This window comes from Symphalangus syndactylus, chromosome 15, assembly GCF_028878055.3.
Source record: "Symphalangus syndactylus isolate Jambi chromosome 15, NHGRI_mSymSyn1-v2.1_pri, whole genome shotgun sequence".
Taxonomy (NCBI): domain Eukaryota; kingdom Metazoa; phylum Chordata; class Mammalia; order Primates; family Hylobatidae; genus Symphalangus; species Symphalangus syndactylus.
This window is the reverse complement of record NC_072437.2, coordinates 63,396,229-63,420,746: the sequence shown is the minus strand read 5'-3', so window position 1 is coordinate 63,420,746 and position 24,518 is coordinate 63,396,229.

Here is a 24,518-nt window from a genome sequence, read left to right as displayed (position 1 = left end):
TCATTCTTTCCATTAACCTCTCTTGTTCTTTATATTGCTAAACTGTGTCCTAAATCTATACCATAACACAAGTTATTGATGTTCATTTCTTTCTCCATAGAATTTCTTTTCCTTTCTTCTGTTTTTCTCTCTCTCTCTTTCTCTCTTTTTTTTTTTTGAGACTGAGTCTTGCTTTGTCACCCAGGCTGGTGTGCAGTGGTGTGATCTCTGCTCACCGCAACCTCCACCTCCCTGGTTCAAGCAATTCTCCTGAGTAGCGAGTAGCTGGGATTACAGGTGCTTGCCACCACACCTGGCTAAATTTTTGTATTTTTAGTAGAGAAGGGGCAAGTTTTCACCATGTTGGCCAGTCTGGTCTCAAACTCCTGACCTCAGGCAATCTGCCTGCCTCAGCCTCCCAAAGTGCTGTCTGGGATTATAGGAGTGAGCCACCACGCCCAGTCTTTCTCTCTTCTTTTGTCCTTACTCTCTTTCATTTTCACTTTATATTTTACATTAGTTTATCTTTCAAGATACGTTCAGTTACAGAGAGCCACATTCATTAAATTAAATGACCAGCATGGATTTACCTGGTGGATTAGGCCTGGATGTAGTCTGATTAGTTGATTTTGGATATTCATATATGGAATTATACACATGAGATTGTGTGATAAAGTTATCAGTCAGTAGGAAGAATGACATTAAAAACAAACAGCACTGTTGCTAAGAACTAAAATCAATGAAATGTGCCATATATCAGACATATACCTGTAATTCATCAGCTTTCTGTTGAATTTCTCATGTGTAAAACCATACAACTGAGTTAACCCCATATTTCTAATATCTTTTCATGACTTTTGATTTCTGTTTTTCTACCGGTCTAATTATATAGTAAAGATTAGATTTCATATTAAAAGCTATCCTTTTAAACTTATTTGAAGAATGTTAACATGTTCAAATAAGTTTGGGCGACACTACACAACATATGAGAAGATTTCAGAAAGCTCATGAAAAAATGAAATTGAAAGATTTAAAAAATGTTATTTCTCAACATAAGTGCCATCAAGTCCAAGACGCTTTTGTAAGCAAGTGAAGATACCTCTCATTTAGTCCATTCCTGGATAACTACAGGTCTTGGGAATTTAACCATGTTAATGCAGTCTTTTTTACATTATTGGCAAGAGTAATGAGTGCCCTTTAAATATTTTTTTATTTGATCAGGAAGCTAAAAGAAGTCGGAAGGAGCCAAATAAAGACCAAAGGGGATGCCTAATAATTTCCCATCGAAACTGTTGCAAAATTGCCCTTGTTTGATGAGAGGAATGGTAGAAAATGACTCTCTTGTGAAGCTTTACTGGGCATTTTTCCGCTAACGCTTTAGCTAATTTTCTCAAAACACTTTCGTGTTAAGCAGATGTTATTGTTCTTTGGCTCTCCAGAATGTCAACAAGCAAAATGCCTTGAGTACACCAAAAAACCTGTTGGTATAACCTTTGCTTTTGTCTGGTCCACTTTTGCTTTAACTGGACCACTTCCGCCTCTTGGTAGCCATTGTTTGATTGTGCTTTGTCTTTACAATCATACTGGTAATGCTGTGTTTCATCTCCTGTTACAATTCTTCAAAGAAATGCTTCAGGATCTTGATTCCTCTTGTTTAAAATTTCCGTTGAAAGGTCTGCTCTTATCTGCAGCTTATCCGGACACAATGGTTTTGGTACCCACTGAGTGGGTTATTCGTTCATCATTAATTTTTCAGTCTGTATTATGTAAGCTGAGCCAGTCAAGATATCTATGGTGTTGGCTATTATTCTGCTAATTGTTGATCCTCTTCAGGAAATTAATAAGATTAATGTCTTGTTTGAAAATTGATGTGGATAGATTTCATCTTCAACATTGTCTCACTCCTTAAAATGAGTGACCCATTTGTAAACTACTGCTTTTGGCAGGGAACATTGTTCTCCTAAACTTTTTGTAAAGCATCAGTGATGGCATCATTCTTCCACCCAAGCTTCATCACAAATTTGATATCTGTTTTTGTTTCAATTTTGGCAGAATTCATGTTACTCTGATGGGGCTCTTTGCAAACTGATATCTATCCTTCTTAGTACTGCAGACTAGGTCCTATATAAATGTGTAATAGCAAGTTAGTACAAGTTTATTTTGGTGCAAAAAAAAAAAAAAGAAATCCATGTATAGTTTCTTCATAATATGCATTTTCCAGGAACTTTTTAAAGACACCCCATATTGTTATTCAGAGATCTGTTACTTAAGCAAGTTAATATTTACTGAAAACATTTTTAATTTCTGAAGTCTCCTAAATCAAGGAACATTTGTTTACACAGAGAAAAAAAATATAAGCAGTACATTTAAATTGGAAGAACCATATTTTTCTATGCTAAATACTTGATTACACATAACACAGCAGTGCTATCGAAACACAATATTAACTTGAAAATTTTTGAAAACAAGTCTCCATCTGCATAATTATTTTAATATATATATATTATCCAGCATAACATATTTATTCTGGAAGTAAACCCACATGGGACATAAAACTAACCTCCTGATAATGATAAAAAGTCATACAAGAAAATTGTTTCTTTTCTTAAGATTAAAAAAAAAAGATGTAATTCAAGAGGTTAGTTCTTTGGTATGAACAAAACCTCTTTTTTAAAATCATCTAAGCCAGGCGTGGTGGTGCACACCTGTAATCCCAGCACTTTGGGAGGCCAAGGTGGGAGGATTGCTTAAGTCAGTTTTTGAGTTTAAGTGTGAGACCAACCTGGGCCACACAAAGAGATCCCATCTCTACAAAAAATAAAATATTAGCTGGGTGTGGTGGCACATGCCTGTGGTCCCAACTACTTGAGAGACTAAAGCTGGGGGATTGCTTGAGCCTGCAGGTTAAGGCTGCAGTGAACCATGATTGTGCCACCGTGCTCCAGCTTGAGGGATAAAGCAAAACCCTGTTTCAATAAAATAACAAATAAATAAATAAATTCCTCTTGAAAATGACTATCTATGTAGGGTTAGTGAAAGACTGAAACTATTTCATAGAAAATAAATAAGTCGCAGTAATGTGACTTTTGAAAATGGTCTGCTCAAGCTGATTCTTAGTTGAAGCTAGGACACCACGCAAGCAACCTTTGAAGCTGACTCTGTTAAATAACCAACTCTGTTATCTTACTCTCTCACAGACATTTCTGATATATCACACATAAACTAATTAATGGTTGAGATGCGTATTCAGTTTTTATTATAAGTAAATATTTTAATAAGTAAAATTTTGAAATAATAGCATGACAATTTTAGAATTAATGCATACATTTTTTTTTTTTTTTTTTTTTACAAAACTAAATGATGATTCATTCAAGGTGATCCCAAAATGAGCACCTAAATATGGAGTTGGGGAAGAGTTGAATGACAAAAATGTGAAAAACTTTCAACCCCAAAACATCTTTTATTCTCTTTCCTGCACCACTGTACTCTACTCGTTTTTTGTTTTTTCTCCTGTCTCTAGTCTCACTTTTATCTCATTTCTCCTTATCTTTCCCTGCTTTTTTCTCTTATCTCTTCCCCAATCTTTCTTATACTATTTTCTCCACTTTTCTATATAACTCCTTTCTCCTCTTCTCTTTTGTTTCATTTCCTGCAAATTCTGTATTTTTACTACACTTTGGAAAAAAAAAGAAATGACAAACTTAATGATGATTCTTATAATTAAGAAATAATTTTTTGTATGGCAAATTTAGGTCATATACCCAAATGTGAACATTTGCTTCAAGTGTTATAGATATGTATTACATTAAAGCAATATCATTTTAAGCTTTTTAACATGAAGCATATCTTTTGAAATAATTATGAGGTAGTCTGGCCAAGGAATGGAATTGAGTTTGTGATGAGAGAGATATGCCAAAGATCAAATTGGCCTGCCTCTCAATGTTGCCCTGCCTGAGCAAACTGGCAATTCATAAATGCTTTGGTTGATGATACACACAAAAATACTTACAAAGGAAGCCAGTAGACCTGCTGCTATGTGTGGCCAAAGAGTTCCTCTTGCCAGCTGCTGAGTCCAGTTGCAGAGTTGCTCCTGGCAGACGGAGTCTTCCCTGGAGCAGGATATACTGAAAGACTTTTTCGTGGATAAGGAAGGGTATGTTGCTAGCTCTCACCCTAAGAAATGAAGAAGTGAAGAATGTTTCTAATGAACTTCCCATTTAGAAACATCACTATTTGGAGAAAGACAAGCACTCAGATTTATGCCAGTATTGAGGTCATATTTCACTGAGCCCCCTCTATTACAGAAATAGAGCTAAAATACTAAAATACCTAAGAAAAAAAGCCTAAAAATGAAAGGAAATTTTAGAGATACTGGCTGAGAGAGGTATACAGTGTATACACGGGATATCTAAGTATTCTACCCTGTTTATACTGATTTTAATGTTGCCTTTACAGCCTGATTTATGCATGATGTAGGCAAATATTTTTTCCCAAAGTACCAATGAGTACTAATAGCTCACCTACCACAGGTTGATGATAACTCAATTTTTTTATGCTCTGGGTATAGGTTTGCTTCTCCTATATTATGTGATTTTTTAAAAAGAAAAATATCAATATCAAAAAGTCATGCAATGAATATTGTGGAGAAAATGTATAGCCTTCATAACCACTACATTACTACTATTGTGTTACTACTATTACTATCACTACTGTCACTACTAAAAAGAGTTAAAGATTATTATGAGATTAAAATCTAGCAAACCGAGAGAAAAAATGCTTTAGAAGCCATTGTGCTAAGTGTGTATGTATGTATTCAATGTTTCAACTCAATTCCACTGAGCATACTGATGAAGAGTGGAGGGATTCACATCAAATATGAACTAGAGAAATGGCAGTGAGAGCCAAGGACCAGTAATGGAGGTAGGGTTCGTTGTGACAAATAAAACATTTTTTTTTTTTTTTTTTTTTTTTTTGAGACAGAGTCTCGCTGTCACCCAGGCTGGAGTGCAGTGGCGCGATCTCGGCTCACTGCAGAAGTAAAACATTTTTTAAAAAATGTGACGTCATTATCATACTCAACAAAGTTAATCCTTCATCTTTAATATTATCTAATATAGGATATATAGAAGAATTTCCCTGATTTCACCACAAATGCCTTTTTGAAAGTGGATTTATTTGTATATAAATAAGTTCCAAATAAGTTCCACACATTCTGTTTGGCCATAGTACTTAAGTCTAATAATTCAAATATATATCTCTTAAGTCTGATAATTCAAATAGAACTCCAACTTTAGTTTAGCACCTTTGGTTTAAAATTTCTGAATTAATTGCTACATGGTATGTACATTAGAAGCAATATATTATTATCTATAATCTAGGCATTAATAAATTTATTTAAAAATTATTTTGAAGAAAGTGTAGAAATTATGCAAAAATATTTTGTTCTCAATATTAAAAAATTATCTCTTAAACGGAAATGTGCACATACATTTCAAATATATTTAAATTAATGTATATATATTTATATAAGTTTTCCTACACTTAAAATATGTAAAGTGTTCTCATTCTTTGCTACCTCATTTTATTATCAGAGACAACATAGCTAATAGTAAGTATTAAGGCTTGGACAATCCAGTATGAATTTGAATGTAGATGTTTCAGAAAATAATTACAGCAAAATAAAATAATGTTCCAAACTATCACTTTAATTGAAAGATATATGCAAATATATAATGGTCACACTTGAAAGAATATAAGACCAGAGCAAATATGATCCTAAAATATTTTGCTTTCAGGGAAACCACACATAGCTCAATTTCATTAACAATTCCATAAACTTAATTTATTTTGTCTGCTTTATGCAATGAATGTGGTTTTTACAACAAAGTCTCACCAATCTTCATTACTGCCTGGTGATATGGTTTGGTTCGTCACCAAAAGAAACCAAAGTGGAAAAAGACTAACAATTGCACTGGATAATGTGCAATGTAAGTGATGCTCAAGATTGTTTGAAAACCAGTTTTTTCAAAAATCAGTTATGGCCATGTAAGTTATTTTAGTCCTTTGGTACAAATAACTATGTCCTTTAAATTGAATTGGTATAAAATTTCCTCCTGCCATCTCTGAGGGGTGTAAACAGTTTAAGTTTATGTGATTTTTAAACATAAAAATATTAATATCAAAAATCTTGCAAGAAATATTTCAAAGAAAATGTATAACCTTAATAACAGCTATATTACTACTAATATTACTACTACTACTATTACTACTACTACTAAAAGGAATCAAAAAGTATCCTGAAATTAAAATCTAGAAAATTCAGAGAAAATTTTCTTTCAGAGTCGTTGTGCTTATTGTGTATATATGTATGTATGCATGTATGTATGTGTATATTAGTTTGTAGTTTGGTATTCTCATTTTTTAACTTATAAGGCACTCAGGCAGTGAGGACAGGAGATTGTCAACAAAGAGCCAGAAAATACTGAAAAATTATCAAACAGCAATCTTGGAGCTAAAGAATAAAATAACTGAACTAAAAAAAAATGACTGGAGAGGTCCAAGGGCAGAGCAGATTCAGCAAAAGTAAGAATTAGCAAACGCAAAGATAGGTCACTGGAATGTATCCATTCATAAGATCAAAAAGAAAAAAAAAGAAAGACTGAAGAAAGCTTAGGGAACATACAGGACTGTATCAAGTGGACCAATAATTGGTGGCACAGAAGGAGACAGAGAGAGAAAGGGGCAGAAAGCTTATTCAAAGAAATGATAGATGAAAACTTTCCAAATCTAGGGAAGGAAATGGACATTCAGATTCAGAAAGCTCAAGGAACTACAAATAAAATAAGCCTCCTCCTAAAAAATGTCCACACAGAAATACATTATAATCAAATTGTCAAATGTCAAATACAAAAATAGAAGTTTGAAGGCAGCAAGCAAAAAGTAACTTGTTATGTACAATGGAACGCTCACGGGATTTATAGCATATTTCTCAGCAGAAATATTGCAGGCAAGATGTGAGTCAGCTTCAAAATGTTGAAAGAAAAAAAAAAAAACTATCAATTAAGACTATCATACCTGGCAAAACTGTCCCCAAAAATGAAGGTGAGAAAAAGACTTCACCTGACAAAAGCTGAAGTATTCTATCACTCCTTGACCTGCCTTATGATAGATACTAATGGGAGTTTTTAAACTTGAAATGAAAGGACACTAAATGGCAATATGAGAGTATAAAATTTTCTGGTGAAGGTGAATATATAGACATATACGGGATACAAGTATTACTGTAATGCTGGTGGTTAAATTACCCTTATTTCTGGCCGGGCACGGTGGCTCACGCCTGTAATCCCAGCACTTTTGGAGGCTGAGGTGGGCGGATCACCTGAGGTCGGGAGTTCGAGACCAGCCTGACCAACATGGAAAAACCCCATCTCTACTAAAAATACAAAATTAGCCAGGCGTGGTGGCACATGCCTGTAATCCCAGCTACTTGGGAGGCTAAGGCAGGAGAATAACTTGAGCCCAGGAGGTGGAGGTTGTGGTGAGCCAAGATCATGCCATTGCACTCCAGTCTGGCCAACAAGAGCGAAACTCCATCTCAAAAAAAAAAAAAAATACTTTTATTTCTAGTATAAAAGTTAAAAGAAAAAAGCATTAAAAATAGATATGTAAAAGGTATTAATAAATACAAAATGTTAACAAGTGTAAATGGCGATACTGATAACATGAAGTGTGGGGAAGTTCAGTAAAAAGGTAGTTTTTATTATAAGATTAGTTGTTAAGTTGTTATCTGCTTAAATTAGACTATTATAACTATAAATTGTTGTACATCAGCCCCATGGCAACCAAAAGGAAAATACCTGCAGAATATGCACACACAAAAAGAATCAATGCCCTTCAATAAAAAAGAAAAAAAAACCTCATTGGGACACAAGAGAATTTGGGAGGCCAAGGTGGGCAGATTGCAAGGTCAGGAGATTGAGATCATCCTGGTCAACCTAGTGAAACCCTATCTCTACTAAAAATATAAAAATTAGCCGAGCATGGTGGTGTGTGTCTGTAGTCCCAGCTACTCAGGAGGCGAAGAATCTCTTGAACCTGGGAGGTGGAGGTTGCAGTGAGCTGAGATCGTGCCACTGCACTCCAGCCTGGTGACAAAGCAAGATTCCGTCTCAAAAAAAAAAAAAAAAAAAAAAAAAAAAAAAAAAAAAAAAAAGCAAGAGGAGACAGCAGGAGAGGAAAAGAGAGACATAAGAATTACAAGACAGAAAGCAATGAACAATATAGCAATAGTAAGGCCTTTCCTACCAGTAATTTTTTTTAAATGTAAATAAATTAAACTCCCAATTGAAAGACATAGAGTATCTGAATAAATTGAGAAAACAAGATCTAACTATATTCTGTCAACAAGAGACTTTAGATTTAAGGATACACATAGCTAGAAACTGAAGGAATGAAAAAATATATTTCATGCAAATGATAGCCAAAAGAAAACAGAGGTGGCTATAATTATGACAGAAATCAGGATCCCTAAAAAATGGCACTCTTTTAGTCATTGCAGCACAATTCATAATAGGAGAGAGGTGGAGACAACATGAATGTCCCTCATCAAATGAATAAAGAAAATATTATGTGTATATATATATATATATAAAATGGAATATTATGTCTTAAAAATATGAAAATCCTGCCAAATGCAACAGCATGAATGAACCTTAATATTATGATAATTGAAATAAGCCAGTCACTGATATACAAATAGTGTACGATTCTACTCATATGAGGTATCTAAAAAAGTCAAATATTTGTAAGCAGAGAGTAGAATGGCAGTTGCCGGTGGGTGGGGGAAAGGGAAAATTGGAAGTTACCATTTAACAGGCATACAGTTTCAGTTATGCAAGATGATTAAGTGACAGAGATGTATTGTACAATATTGAGCCTGTAGTCAACAGTGCATGCTGTACAGTTTAAAACTTGTTGAGAGTAGAACTCATGTTAATTGTTGTAATCAGAATAAAAAAAATTCCCATGACTAAAGAGCTTTCACCACTGAGACAAAAATTATATTATACCAACAGAATTGGAATTAATGTCTCAATTAAATTGGTTTTAACTGTTCAGATGGCTGAGGTTAAATATTGGTTAAGGTTTTAATTGGGGCATCAGATCAATGCTAAAGAAAACCAAATAAATTTTCCTCATGATCCAATTACAATGCTGAGTCATTTTATACACACTAGCATATGAAAGGTGGCTGAGTCCAAATCTTGGAAAAACAAAATTGTAATCTGAACCCTTAACTAATTACTTAATAACTTCCTTCAACTTTATTGAAATATGAGTGTTTAAAATTCTTAAACTCTTTATCAGGTTACTTTACCAAAATAATGGTTTTAACTAACCAATTTATTTCTTTGCTTATGTTTGAATTTCATGTTATGTTATTTTTGTCTTGTAGGGAACAACCTTGAGAGATATTTGAATGGTATTTTCTTAAGTTTTGATCACGATTGCATAGTCATGTAAGGTTCCTCTTTTGCTTAAGCCAATTTTAACCAAGTTTCTATAACTTGAAACTCAAAGAGCCCTTACCTAGGAGGAGAAACCAGTGAAGTGGCTTTGCAAGGAGAGGTCTTAGCTGTGAGATGAGAACCAGAAAATTATGGTGTTTTGGGAGTAAAGAGAAAAATAATTGCTTTTTCGATACTTGTTTTCCGTGTCAGTTCCCATACACAAACATATCCTAAGAGGAATACAATTTGGAGGAAACAAAGATTTAACATTTTTATTTATTTTAGGTTAGAGGTTAAGATGAAATCCAGTTTCATGTTTTCAGAGTAATTTTTAAAAACAACCATTAAGCTAAGTTTTATATTTTTTGTTATGCATAGATTTATATTTACATTTATTTTGGTTTCCTGGATTTATATTTGTCAATCAGGAATTGTTTTTAAGTCCTGATTAACATTTTTTTCTTATTTCAAGAGATTCAATATTTGAGTTGATGGTAAATTTTTAATAATTTATCAACAATATTTATAATTATAGGCATATAAATATATAATTATTTCAGCTTACAGGTATACATATATAGAGATAATTTTCAACTGTTTTCTTATATTTTGGTCACATTTTTACTTTGGCTAACTATGAGCAGAAATGGAATCTATTGTGGATTTAAAATTTTATTCTATTAAAAGTATTTTAAAATATTTATTTTCTTGTCTTTTAATTTTTTCACTAGCAGTAGAGTATTGTGAGCTTATAAATATTTTAGCATAAAGAAAAAAGAGCCCCAGCTCCATCTTTCTTTTTTTGTAAGTAACATTTTCTTTCTAAGTTTTCTGCACCTTGTAGCTTCAGAAAAGTTTAAACAGTACCTTGCTCACTTATCACGGGACCTGACAGACTCATACCTCATCTGCACTTTCATCTAGTAACATCCATAATGGTTAGGTATAAAAATGTTTTTTAGAGTATTTAGCATAATTAACTACTTTGCAGTAATTTTATCCAATTATATATTTTTCATTACAAAATACAGTTCATTAGATATTACTGAACGAAAGGTATGTTTCAAATGTTTTAATTATGGTGGAATTATATAACAGGGTTGGTTATCAACAATGTTTTGCTCGATCAGCTATAAAATCCCTTCTTACTGTTAAACAATATAAAGCATGAAGTTGTTTCCTTGGTAATAACATTTGGCCCCTACATTAAAATTTTCCTTTTTTCATCTCAGAATCTCATAAGGCATACTGCAATCACAATATAGCAGCACAAAACACATTTAAACATTCATTTAGGATTATTTAATTTAAGAAATATGATTTAGTTTAAGATTTGTCTGAAAATTGTGAACACAGTCATAGGCTTAAGGTGTAACTAACAAAACTTACAGAGTGAGAATAAGAGGAACATGAATTGCAATGGAGTGGTATGTATTGCCATAAGGTGAATTTTTTTAAAAATTTATGATTACATAATTAAGGTAAATAATTTTAAAATAGCTAATTATATTTTGAATAAGATAATATAATAAAATTATATTCATTTCCCTTGTAATTTCTGAAATCATGTTGATAGAACCACCTATACCTAACAGCAATGATATCTTGGTTCTCTAATTGACAATTTTGCCTATAAAATATGATAACATATCCATTGAGGTTATGATGGTTAATATTAAGTGGTAAGTTGGCTGGTTTGAGGGGTGCCTAAGTGGCTGGTGAAGCATTTTTTCTGGGTGTGATTGAGAAGGTGTTTCCAGAGGAAATTGCCATGTGAATCAGTGGACTGAGAGAGGAAGATCAGCTTTCAATGTAGATAACAATCCAAAGGGCTGTGGCAGGCCAGAACAAAGCAGGCAGAAGGGGAACATTCAACTTGCTTGCTTTTCTTTTTCCCTTTTCCTTATCTCTCACACACTATTTGAGAGCAATACCCCTATTTGTTCTCCTGCCTGGAGCCATCAAACTCCAGGCTTTTTGGTCTTTGGACTCTGGGACATGCACTCCCATGCACCAGCAGCCTCCTCTCCTGGGGGACTACATTTTTGGCTTCTCTGGTTTTGATATGTTCAGAGTTGTACTGAGCCACACTGCTGGCTTCCCTGGGAGCCACACTACTTCTCTGGGAGTCACACTACTGTCTTTTCTCATTATCTAGCTTGCAGTTGGTTTATCATAGGACTTTTCCTTTGCAATCGTGTGAGCCAATTTTCCCTAATAAATTCCCTTTCATACACACACACACACACACACACAAACACACACACACACACTTCCTATTGGCTCTGTCACTCTGGAGAGTCCTAATGCATAGGTATCAATATTAAAAATATGTGTAGGGGTGTGTGTGTGCATGTGCACACATGTGCACAAATGCATCTAACTATTGTTATGATGCCAAATAAAATTGCTATATTATAGTTATAATGAGATTGGAGATATATTATTATAAAAATTTTACTAAAAACAAAAAACAAATGGCCAAAATTAATTAGTTTTTCACCACTGTCGATAAAGTCACTCTCTCAGGCTCACCAAAATCAGTTTTAGAAACATTTATATTGTCAGTAAAATTCCTCCCTATATAATCATTACAGTATTTCATATTTCCTTCTTTATTCATGATATTATACTTCAAAAAAGTAACAGAGTGTGACTTTTTAAAAAAATCATTGTATCTCAAACATTTTAAAAAGTCTGATTATTCTAATTATTGATTTGACTTGAAATTTATGTATTTTGGTAATTTTATTTATTTTTATAAATTTTAAATGTTGTGAAATAGTCTAGTTTAGAAAATGTACACTTTCCCATGTTGATAATGGCTATGTTTTGGCCCTAGGTTTTGTGAGAGAGAATGAGAATGTGTGTGTGTGTGTGTGTGTGTGTGTGAGAGAGAGAGAAAGAGAGAGAGAGAGATGAAATACTTGGTGTTTCCTAGTCCTTTTTATCAACAAGTACAATTTATTCACTGAGCAAATTTTCAGAGTTTTTCTATGGAATACAATTATACAACTGTTTGCTTTGCTTGCTTTTAAAATAACTGGAGTTATTTTAAAAATATAGCTGACCATAGGGTATAAAAAACAAACAAGCAGAAAATCCAAGCAATACCAGGAGAGTGCTCTCATGCCCATGAAAACAAGTATTTCAACATGGCCTGGTGGGGTGGGCAGAACATCTGATGAAATTAAAGGATCACCAGTTTTGTGAGGGTGTTTATAACTTTTCCTTCTTGTTCTTAATGAAAACTTGAGATTTTGTAGTATTTCTTGATAGGTAAAGTTGTGGCTCATGTTTCATAGTTTACATAGGTAACTTTATCAACTTTCACGTTAGAATTTTCATATTATAGGCATACTTCATTTTTTTTGCACTTTGCTTTATCACACCTCACAGGTATTGTGTGCTTTTTTTTTTTTTTTTTTTTTTTTTTTTGAGACGGAGTCTCGCTGTGTCACCCAAGCTGGAGTGCAGTGGAGTGATCTTGGCTCACTGTAACCTCCACCTCCCAGGTTAAAGCGATTCTCCTGCCTCAGCTTCCCAAGTAGCTGGGACTACACACATGTGCCACCACACCTGGCTAATTTTTTGTATTTTTAGTAGAGATGGGGTTTCACCATGTTAGCAAGGATGGTCTTGATCTCCTGACCTTGCGATCCACCCACCTCGGCCTTCCAAAGTGTTCGGATTATAGGTGTGAGCCACGGCGCCCGGCCTATTGTATGCTTTTTACAAAGTAAAGATTTGTGGCAAGTTTTCATCAAGCAAGTCTACTAGCACAAATTTCCAACAGCATGTGCTCACTTTGTATCTCTGTGTCACATTTTGGCATTTCTCACAATATTTCAAACTTTTCCATTATTTGTATATTTGGTTTACCTGTGATCCCTGTTCATTGATGTTATCATTGTAATTTTTGGGGGTGCCATGAACTGTGCCCATATAAGATGATGAACTTAATTGGTTAATGTCGTGTGTGTTCCGACTGCTCCACTGACTCGCCATTGCCCCAACTTCCTCCTCCTCAAGCCTTTCTATTCCCTGAGACACAATAGTATTGAAGTTTGGCCAATTAATAACTCTGCAATGGCCTCTAAGTGTTCAAGTGAAAGCAAGAGTCACTTGTATTTCACTTAAAATTGAAAACTAGAAATGAATAAACATAGTGAGGAAGGCAATGTTGAAAGCTGAGACAGGATGGAAGCTAGTGCCCTTGTAGCAAACAGGCAGCCAATTTGTGAAAGCAAAGGAAATGCCTTGAAGGAAATTAACAGTGCAACTCCTGTGAATTCAAGAATGATAAGAATAGCCTTATTGCTAACGTGGGAAAATGATTTAGTGGAACAACAGAAGACAAAACTAGCCAAAACATTTCCTTAAGCCACAGTCTATTCCAGATTGAGGATCTAACTATCTTCAGTTCTATGAAGGCTGAGAGAGGTGAAGAAACTGCTAAAGAAAAGTTTAAAGCTATTAATAGCAGAGATTGTTTCATGAGATTTAAGAAAAGAAGTTGTCATCATAACAAAAAAGTGCAAGGGGAAGCAACAAGTGATCATGTAAAAGCTGCAGCAAGGTATCCAGAAGATTTAGCTAAGAGTATTAATGAAGGTTGCTACACTAGACAACAGATTTTCAATGTATTATAGATATGACAGCATTCTATTGGAAGAAGATGCAGTCTAGGACTTTCATAGCTACAGAGGATAAGCCAATACCTGGCCTCGGAGCTTCAAGAATAGGCTAACTCTTTTGTTAGGAGCTAATGCACCTGGTGACTTTCAGTTAAAGCCAATGTCCATTTACCATTCCAAGATCCTAGGGCCCTTAAAAATTATTCCCAATCTACTCTCATGTGCTCCATAAAATGGAACAACAAAGCCTGAATAAAAGCACAGTGCTTATAACATGGTTTACTAAATATTTTAAGCCCACCATTACGACCTAATGCTTAGTTAAAAAAATTATTTGCAATATTATTGCTCATTGAAAATGCACCTGGTAACCCAAGAGCTCTGATGGAGATGTACGAAATTAATGATGTTTTCATGACTGCTTACACAATACCCATTCTACAGCACATAGATCAAAGAGTAATGTCAAATTTCAAATGTTATTATTTAAGAAATACATTTTGTAAGGCTATAATTGCCATAGATTATGATTTCTATGATGGATCTAGGCAAACTAAATTCAAAACATCCTGGAAAGGATCTAGATGCCATTAAGAACATTGTTATACATGAGAGGAGGTCAAAATATCAATATTAACGGGGAATTGGAAGAAGTTTACTCTAACACCTGTGGATGACTTTGAGAGGTTCAAGACTTTAGTGGAAGAAATAACTACAGATGTGGCGGAAACAAAAAGAGAACTACAGTTAGAAGTGGAGCCTGAAACTGTAACTGAATTGATCCTATCTCATTATAATGTATAATACAACTTGAATGGATAAGAAGTTGCTTCTTATGGACCAGCAAAGAAAGTGGTTTTCTGAGATGTAATCTATACCTGGTGAAGATGATGTGAACACTGCTGAAATAACAACAAATAATTTAGAATATTGCATAAACTTAGTTGATAAAGCAGCAGCATGGTTTGAGGGAATTGATTCCAATTTTGAGAGATGTTCTACTGTGAGTGAAATGCTATCAAATAGCACTGCAGAGAAATTGTTCAGAAAAGGAGGAGTTAATTGACGCAGTAAAAAATTGCCACAGCCATGCCAACCTTTAGCACCTATCACCCTGATCAGTCAGCAGCCATCCATCAATATTGAGGCAAGACTCTTCACTAGCAAGAAATTACAACTCCTTGAAGGCTCAGATGATCATTAGCAATGTTTTTCTTTTTCTTTTTTTTTTTTTTTTCAAGATGGAGACTCACTTTGCTGCCCAAGCTGGAGTGTAGTGGCGCTATCTTGGCTCAGTGCAGCCTCTGCCTCCTGGGTTCAAACACTTCTCCTGCCTCAGCCTCTCAAGTAGCTGGGACCACAGGCATGTGCCACCATGTCCAGTTAATTTTTGTATTTTTAGTAGAGACGGTTTTCACCATTTTGTCCAGGCTGCTCTCAAACTCCTGGATTCAAGTAATCCGCCCACCTTGGCCTCCCAAATTGTTAGGATTACAGGTGTGAGCCACTGCCTGCACCCAGCAATCATTAGCATTTTTAAGTAATAAAGTATTTTTAAATTAAGGTATGCACATTGTTTTTTAGATATAATGTTATTGAGAACTTAATATACTACAGTATAGTGTAAACATAAATTGTATATATACACCAGGAAACCAAACAATTTGTGTGACTGGCTTTACTGTTAAATATGCTTTATTGTGATGGTTTGGAACCTAACTCATATCTGTGATGTTCAGCTGTACATTTTTTCTCATTATGGTACTCCTATTTTATTGTTAAGTTTTCATAAAATTAATTGATGGATTGACTGACTAATGGTGACTTTAGGTTAGTTATATTTCTTTCTCAGGCATCCTTGCATAACAGACAGCTATTTTTGAGAATTCACCATGCTGCTACTTAAGAAGCAACTGTTTTCTCCTGAAGGGGAAATTGAGCAAGAAGGAAGAATGACAGCAATTAGAGTAAAGAATTGTGATGCATGCCCCAGCCTCTTTCTCACCAAGTCTAGACAAGACAGTACATTTCAGATGCCCCTCAAATCAGAAAAACTGAGGAGCAAGCACTGGCTTGTGAAAGTGAGGACAAGAATGGAGAGAAGCAAAACCCACAGAGATCTTGGGGCCCAGAGAACACGGACATTGCTTGTCCCTTCAGTGTCCCTCTCTGTGATCTTTAGGATCTATCATTAAGAATTATGACAAGTGGAAAGTGTTAATTTTCCATTTAGTTCTATCATCTTTACCTAACATAAATGAAGGCTTCTGACAGTGAAATACACAAAAACTCAGGCATTTGCTTGACTAAAAAGGCTGTGGTTTAGTAGAAACTCACAGCCATGACCTCAGGGATTATTGTACACATTCATGTCTCTCATTAAATAAATATCAATAAAAATTTATCATTATCCCACAGAGTTTGCATTACAAGAGAATGGATGATACTCAACTATAAATTTAAATAAAATTTGCAGATTCCTAAATACTCATACCCCACCCTTATAAAACTGAAAACTTTAACCTGCTTTAAAGCATGCTTTTGAATAAATTCTTTTATTATAAAAAAGACCAGGGCACAGGGACACGTGCCTGTAGTTTCAGCTACTTGGAAGTCTGAGGTGGAAGAATCAGGTGAGCTCAAGACTTTGAGTCCAGCCTGAGTAACAGAGAAAAACCCCATTTAAAAAAAGTGAAAATATGACCTGTGGTGGAGAATCAACATTTCTTTTTTATTATAATTCCACATAGTCTCAGGAACAAAATTCATGGAAATATCCATGATGTGCTTAGGAAATAAGAACAATTTCCTTCTACTATTTGGAACATTCAATGCACAGCTTGAGTTGGGGGGTTGTGGAATTCAGATATTTATGAACAGGATTAACATACATAAACAATTTTTTTTGTTTGTCTCATAACACCAATAAGGAGCTAACAGAGCTCACAAGCTCCTTTATAATGGGATGAATGACTTTTGTATTGTAATTGCAAACAAAGCTGCAGATGCAATTCAAAATTATTTTTATGCTTGCAAATATGTTGCTCATTGTTCCTTGTTTTAGAAGCAACCTTATTTTGCATTGAAAATTTTGTTAGCATCATATTTTATAAAGACTATGTATCTTTTAACATGAATCTATTTTTTCCTGTGGGTGAATACTGTTCCTGGGAAAATACTAAACTCATGAGACCAGCGCTATTCATGCTGCTATAATTAAGGTACAGTGCTTATACCTTAACCATAAAAATATTCATTTCAGAGTTTCATTTCATAGTCAAATTTTTAGCTTACAGCTATCCAACAAAGCTTTGGGCATATTTTATTTATATATCCATGTATGCGGGCAATGTGTTCAACATATTTTTTTAAATGTCTTCTTCCTGGTAGTCATAAGGCATTTTTTCAACTTGTTTTTCAGACAAATACTTAAGTGAACGATATCAGAAATCTTATAAGTGTTATTAATAGATTATTTTTAAAAGTTTGTATTTTATTTTATTTAAAAATTTTCTTTATATTTGTATAGATGAACTTTCTAAATGAAATTATAAAATCACCATATTAATTTTTGGAGGACATTTTCTGCACAGTCAGACTTAAATTTTTTTTAATAGAATTGAGATATATGTTATTAAATTGAACAAAGCAATATAATGATACTCAAATTTTGTTGATCATTTACAATATTCCAGGCATTATCCTTGTTATTTTAATAGTGTTAACAAGTCTAATTGTCATAATAATCTTGTAAATTACCTTGTAAAGTAGGAACTATTATTATTTTCATTTTAAAAATGAGAAAAGTGAAGCACAAGATTTTATTTACTCTCTCAAAGCCATATAGCTAGTGGATTGTAGAACCAATATTAGATCCTAGGCTGTTTGAAACCAGAACCTATATTTCTATATGAAAACCTAGTCACATTACTAATCTTGATCAGTCTAATGAATTGTTCCCCCCACCATAAACTGCTATTACTGAAAAAGAAAATGTGATTTTTCAGCTATATAATTTTCCTCAATATAATCTTCCAATAGATTGTGAATGGCCAATTCATATTTTTAACATATATTTATTATTGTTAATTACAATGCTACAATTACCTCAATTATTTAAGTCTTCTAATGTCTGTTTTGGATATTGATACAATATCAGAAAATTTTATGATCTATCATTGGGGGACTTATATCTGTTCAATTATCATTTTAATTTTTCCTGAGTAGAAGGTATTGATATCTGCTAACAAATGGAAAAATGCAGTTTTTTTTGCAAGCCTTGTTTCCAAATAAAACCAAGTTAAACATATTAAATACTTTGTTCATAATTACCTTTGGTTATGTGGCAGAGAAGAAAATAGCTGAAAATGCCAATAGGCTAAGCAAGAATGAGCACTCCTAGGATTAACAATCTAGAAAATCTCAGTGTGTTTACAGCTTTACATTTTTTAACTTTATTTCTATTGTGTGGAATTTATTAAAGAATGCTAAATTGTATTCTTGTCTGGTTTAAGTCTGAGGCCATCTGTTAGATTGATGTTGCTTACTGGTGATGCCAGAACTGAAGAATCTTTTAGGGCAGTACTCAAATTCTGTGCCTTCCTCTTTTCTTGCAGCTTGCCTTCCTAATCCTGGCTGCAAGAATTTGAACAGAGAGCAGGCGAGAGCAATAATTTAGTCTTCTTAGAAATTTACATGTAGGAAAGCAAGTAAATGCGTATTCACCATGTGCATAGTTCATGGAGTGATGAGGACAATATGAGCCTCAGGGGGAATGATTGTTTCACAACAAGGAACTCATGCATTTCAAATTGCTCAACACCTGGGCTTGAAATAAGTCCATACTCCTGTTGGTTAATGCTACTGCCATAGTACTGGCAAGAAGACTGGCAGCTTGAAGGGACATTCACAAAGTCATATAGCACGTTAATTCTGGTAATGTGTCTTTTTTTCCTGATTGGCGTGATTACAAGAAAGAAATTGCCCATATCTTCCTGGTGCTGCATCTGGTTACATGGCACAATGAGAACATAGTCTCTATAATGAGTTTATTGGTTTTAATTCTCATTAATTTTGCTTATACAAGTATGTTTTGCTGAAAATGTATAAAACACTGAGTATAATCTAGCACAATATTCTTTCATGTTCCTCATTAAGCCATAATATTATTCATATCCATATATTTTTATATTGCCTTTTTTTTTTTTTTTTTTTGAGATGGAGTCTCGCTCTGTCACCCAGGTTGGAGTGCAGTGGTGCAATCTCGGCTCACTGCAAGCTCCGCCTCCCAGGTTCACACCATTCTCCTGCCTCAGCCTCTCCGAGTAGCTGGGACTACAGGCGCCCGCCACCACGCCCGGCTAATTTTTTGTATTTTTAGTGGAGACGGGGTTTCACCGTGGTCTCGATCTCCTGACCTCGTGATCCACCCGCCTCGGCCTCCCAAAGTGCTGGGATTACAAGCGTGAGCCACCGCGCCCGGCCTATATTGCCTTTTCTTTAATTGCCTACAGTGCCTGACCTTTGCCTTATATATGATTATGGGTTGCAGAATAGAAATAACAAAAATTTGATTATTCTTTGGTCTGTAAAACATGGTTTTTAATAAATTTATTGGTTATGTTGAATATAAACTACTTAAAATACATTGATAATTTGTTTATTATCTTTCTCTTTGCATTGTCATCAATTTATATTATATATTATAATATATAATTCGTGTGCATATTATATATATTATAATATATAATTTGTATGCATATTATATATTATATATAATTTGTATGCATATTATATATATTATGATATATATAATTTTTATTTATATTATATATATGCATACACAAGAATATATATAGATTTACACATATACATCTGAAATAAATAGTTCTAAGGCTTTGAGCTCCCATCTTCTGCTCCAGTTATCCTTTTGAGCTAATGCCCTATAAACTGTATTTAAAGTTTATTTTGAGCTTTTAAAATTGCAGCCACACACATTATCTTTACAGTCATTAGAAAAAATGGAATTTAATCAATTAATCATAAGTCAGGGAGAGGAAAAAAACAAATGACTATTGTTCCTCTGAAACCATAGAGAAAATCTGACAGCACACTCTGTAGTGTGATTCATATTACTTTTTTGAGAACAAGCCCTGTCTTTAATCTGTTATTTGGTTTCAAACCTGCTTTTGATCCATTATTCACTTTGAATTCAACCTTTGTTCAGACATTCACTTTAGCCGTATATTCCAAAATTGTACCCACAGTTCAGAAAGATGGTCCAGTGCAACAGCAGCATTTTCTTAATTTCCCATATGATAGAAGTACATAGAAATTACTGTCAAGCTCCTCTCACCTCGCTCTAGCTCCAAGAAGAAGAATAATTTTGATCCAGGATATTAGAAAAAAATATTTTTGTATTGTTAACTACATGCACTAGCCAAGTGTTTTCCAGCACTTCTTTCAATGAAAAGTAGAATTCTGGGTGATTAGCATCTTATCTGTATGTGTTGGTTTGTTCTAGTCAGTGGCCAATATATAGCATTTTTCTTTACTGCCTGAAAACTGAGAAATAATGTAAAACAATAAAGAAGGCAAACAAAATGTCATTATTGTTACTTAAAATGGCTAGTTTGTGAAGATAGCACAATGTGACAGCCACGTAGGGCTGTTTCTTAAATGTCCAGGATTGCCAAGTCTCTGGGAGTGCAGGATAGGAGCAGGCACCTCTGCTGAGCTGAGGCTCAGGGGCTACAGCAGTTGAGGTCATCCTTGGGACTGGCTTGCACTGAAGTGTTACTCTTTCCAAGTTATCCAATCATCAAATTAATTTACCTCCTTAGAGATAATGTGAGTGAAAGGACAAATAGAAGCCAAAAATACTGCTGGGAAAATTCCTCCTCATAGATACCAGGAGTGGGAAAAAAGGTATTTATTTCTAACAGTCTGAAAAGTTACTTTATAGTTTGAAAATACATTGCTTTCTTAAATAAATTTAGCCACCCCGAATAATCTTGTTTAAATGATTTAATTAGTGAATTATCTTTTCATGAAACTTTAAAAAGTTTAATTTTTAAAGAATTCTTTAAAATTCTGGATGAATATGTTCCAAATCATATAGTATTGATTCACAAAGTATTTCTAATAAGTATCTTTCTGTTCTCAGGACGTGTTCTCAGTATTACTTGATAATTCCCTTTAACCACAGAGCAACTTTTGTTACAAACGATTTTCAGAAAATGAATTACACTTTCTCATTGGCAAGTTGTGACTAATCTTGGGCTGCTGAAATTATATTAATGCATTTGAACCATAATTTGATTATTCTCACACTGAAAACGTAATACCTAATGATGTTTCATTTTGGAAAAAATTCAGTTTTTATTAGTTCATAATTAACCACATTTTTATGAGCTTTCAAAGAATTAAAGTATTTCTAATGAAAGTTAAAGATTTTAAATACTAATATTAGATGTAAATTGTTTATTTTTGACAGTATATATGAAGTTTTAACCAAATGTCTGAATCTAATAATTTTTATAGTCCTTTTTTTGATATACATTATAGCTGGGTAACCTAGTTAAATAGTACTCATATTTATTTAAAATATCTACTATAATTATCTCTGTCTCCTTTTCTGTTGCTCTTTCTCTCCCCACAATCTTTGTGTAGGTATCCTGCTTTTACAAAGTAATTTTTCCACGGGTTTTAATGAATGTGTGTCACAAATGCATAATTTAATGTTTTGGGCATATTTCAGCAACAGGGAGGTATAATTTGAAGATAGTATGCAAGTGATTATTATAATCTAGGCCATCACTATTAAGAAGCTTACCTTGGTATATAAACTTCCATTTAATTTCACATTCTTCTCTTCTCAGCCTGAACAGTTAATCCTTCCAACACCAAACCTATGAAAATCTCCAGTTTCTTCTTGCTTTGGTCTTTTACCCCATTCATCCTGCTAACACTAACCTTTGCAATAACTCCAATACTGTTCATGAGTTTGCAAATGTAACTTGATTCTCAAAGCTGATGTAAAGTATTCTCTCTTCAAAGTCTTTTTCACAGGTTCTTTCCATCTCATGACATAACACTCATTCCCCCTCCCAGACCTCATTGTCTCATATATACACAGACAACTAAGAAAGTCAGAATTATTGGCTAATACTGTTCCTATATATCTCAGTTTTTGGAGGCATGTATACATAGGATCAAATACAATAGTAGAAATATGTACCATATATTACCTATTATAGAATATTATATCACTACTCAGTTTGATATTTCTATTGATACAAAAACTTACTATATATGCTTATTATTGGAGGCTCAGAAAGATTTGATAAATTGCTGTATTAGATGTGATGGTTTCATTGCTCAAAGAAATCAGAGATGACACAAACAAATGAAAAAACATTCCATGATCATGGATAGGAAGAATCAATATCGTGAAAATGGCCATACTGCCCAAAGCAATTTATAGATTCAATGCTATTCCCATTAAACTATCATTGACATTCTTCACAGAACAAGAAAAAACTATTTTAAATTTCATATGGAACCAAACACAAGCCTGAATAGCCAAGGCAGTCCTAGGCAAAAAGCACAAAGCTGGAGGCATCATGCTACCCAAATTCAAACTATCCTACAGGGCTACAGTAACCAAAACAGCATGGTACTGGTACAAGAACAGACACACAGACCAATGGAACAGAATAGAGAACACAGAAATAAGACTTCACACCTACAACTATCTGATCTTTTACAAACCTGACAGAAACAAGCAATGGGGAAAGGATTTCTTATTTAATAAACAATGCTAGGATAACTGGCTAGCCATATGCAGAAGATTGTAACTGGACCCCTTCCTTACACCAGCTACAAGAAATCAGCTTAAAGACTTAAATGTAAAACCCAAAACTGTTAAAAGCCTAGAGGAAAACCTAGGCAATACCATTCACGACATAGGCAAGGGCAAAGATTTCATGATGAAGACACCAAAGCAATTGGAACAAAAGCAAAAATTGACAAATGGGATCTAATTAAACTAAAGAGTGTCTGCACAGCAAAAGAAATAATCAAAAGTGTAAAGAGATAACCTACAGAATGGGAGAAAATTTTTGCAAACTACGCATCTAACAAAGGTCTAATATCCAATATCTATAAGAAACTTGAACAAATTTACAAGAAAATAAACCAAACAACCCAATTAAAAAGTGAGCAAATGATATGAACTGACACTTCTCAAAAGACATACATGCAGCCAATAAACAAGAAAGAAGCTCAACATCACTGATCATTAGAGAAATGAAAATCAAAACCGTGATGAGATGCCATCTCATTCCAGTCAGAATTACTGTTATTAAAAAGTCAAAAAAAAATAGCAGATGTTGGTGAGATTGTGGGAAAAAGGAATGCTTTTACACAGTTGGTGGGAGTGTAAATTAGCTCAACCATTGTGAAAGGAAGTGTGGCTATTTCTCAAAGACCTAGAACCAGAAATACCATTTAACCCAGCAATCCCATTCCTGAGTATATACCCAATGGGATATAAATTATTCTATTATAAAGACACATGTACTCATGTGTTTATTGCAGTACTCTTCACAATAGCAAACACATGGAATCAACCTAACTGTCCATCAGTGATAGACTGGATAAAGAAAATGTAGTGCATATACACAGTGGAATACTATACAGCCATATAAAAGAACAAGATCACGTCCTTTGCAGGGACATGAATGGAGCTGGAGGCTATTATCCTTAGCAAACTAATGCAAGAAAAGAAAACTAAATACTGTATATTCTCACTTATAAGTGGGAGCTAAATGATGAGAACACATGGCTACAAAAAGGGGAACAACAGACACTGGGGCCTACTGGAGGGCAGAGGGTGGAAGGAGAGAGGGGATCAGGAAAAAATATCTAAAGGATACTAGGCTTAATACTTGGGTGATAAAATAGTCTGTACAACAAACCTTCTTGACACACATTTACCTAGGTAACAAACCTGAACATCCTGCACATGTACTCCTAAATTTAAAATAAAAGTTAAAAACAATTACTCCATTGAAGTACAAAAGTAGAAAGTATATTGCCAATCTGCATGTGCCCAAGCCCTTTGCAGGGCCACCATGGTACCCTAAAGAACTCTGAGGAACCTTTTTCTAAAGTGTAACACTTTCTAAAAATAAATTAAGCTAATTTACAGTTAAAAAATGTGCTTTTTTTAGTCCAAAACAAAATAACTAAGAAGAGCCTTCTTACTAGGGTAACTTCAATAAAATATTCATCTTCAAATTCCAGTCTGTAGGCAAATTTAATTTCTGAAATAAAGAAACTGATTATTCACTTTAGGAAAAACTAAATTCTTTGATACATTAGCTATGGA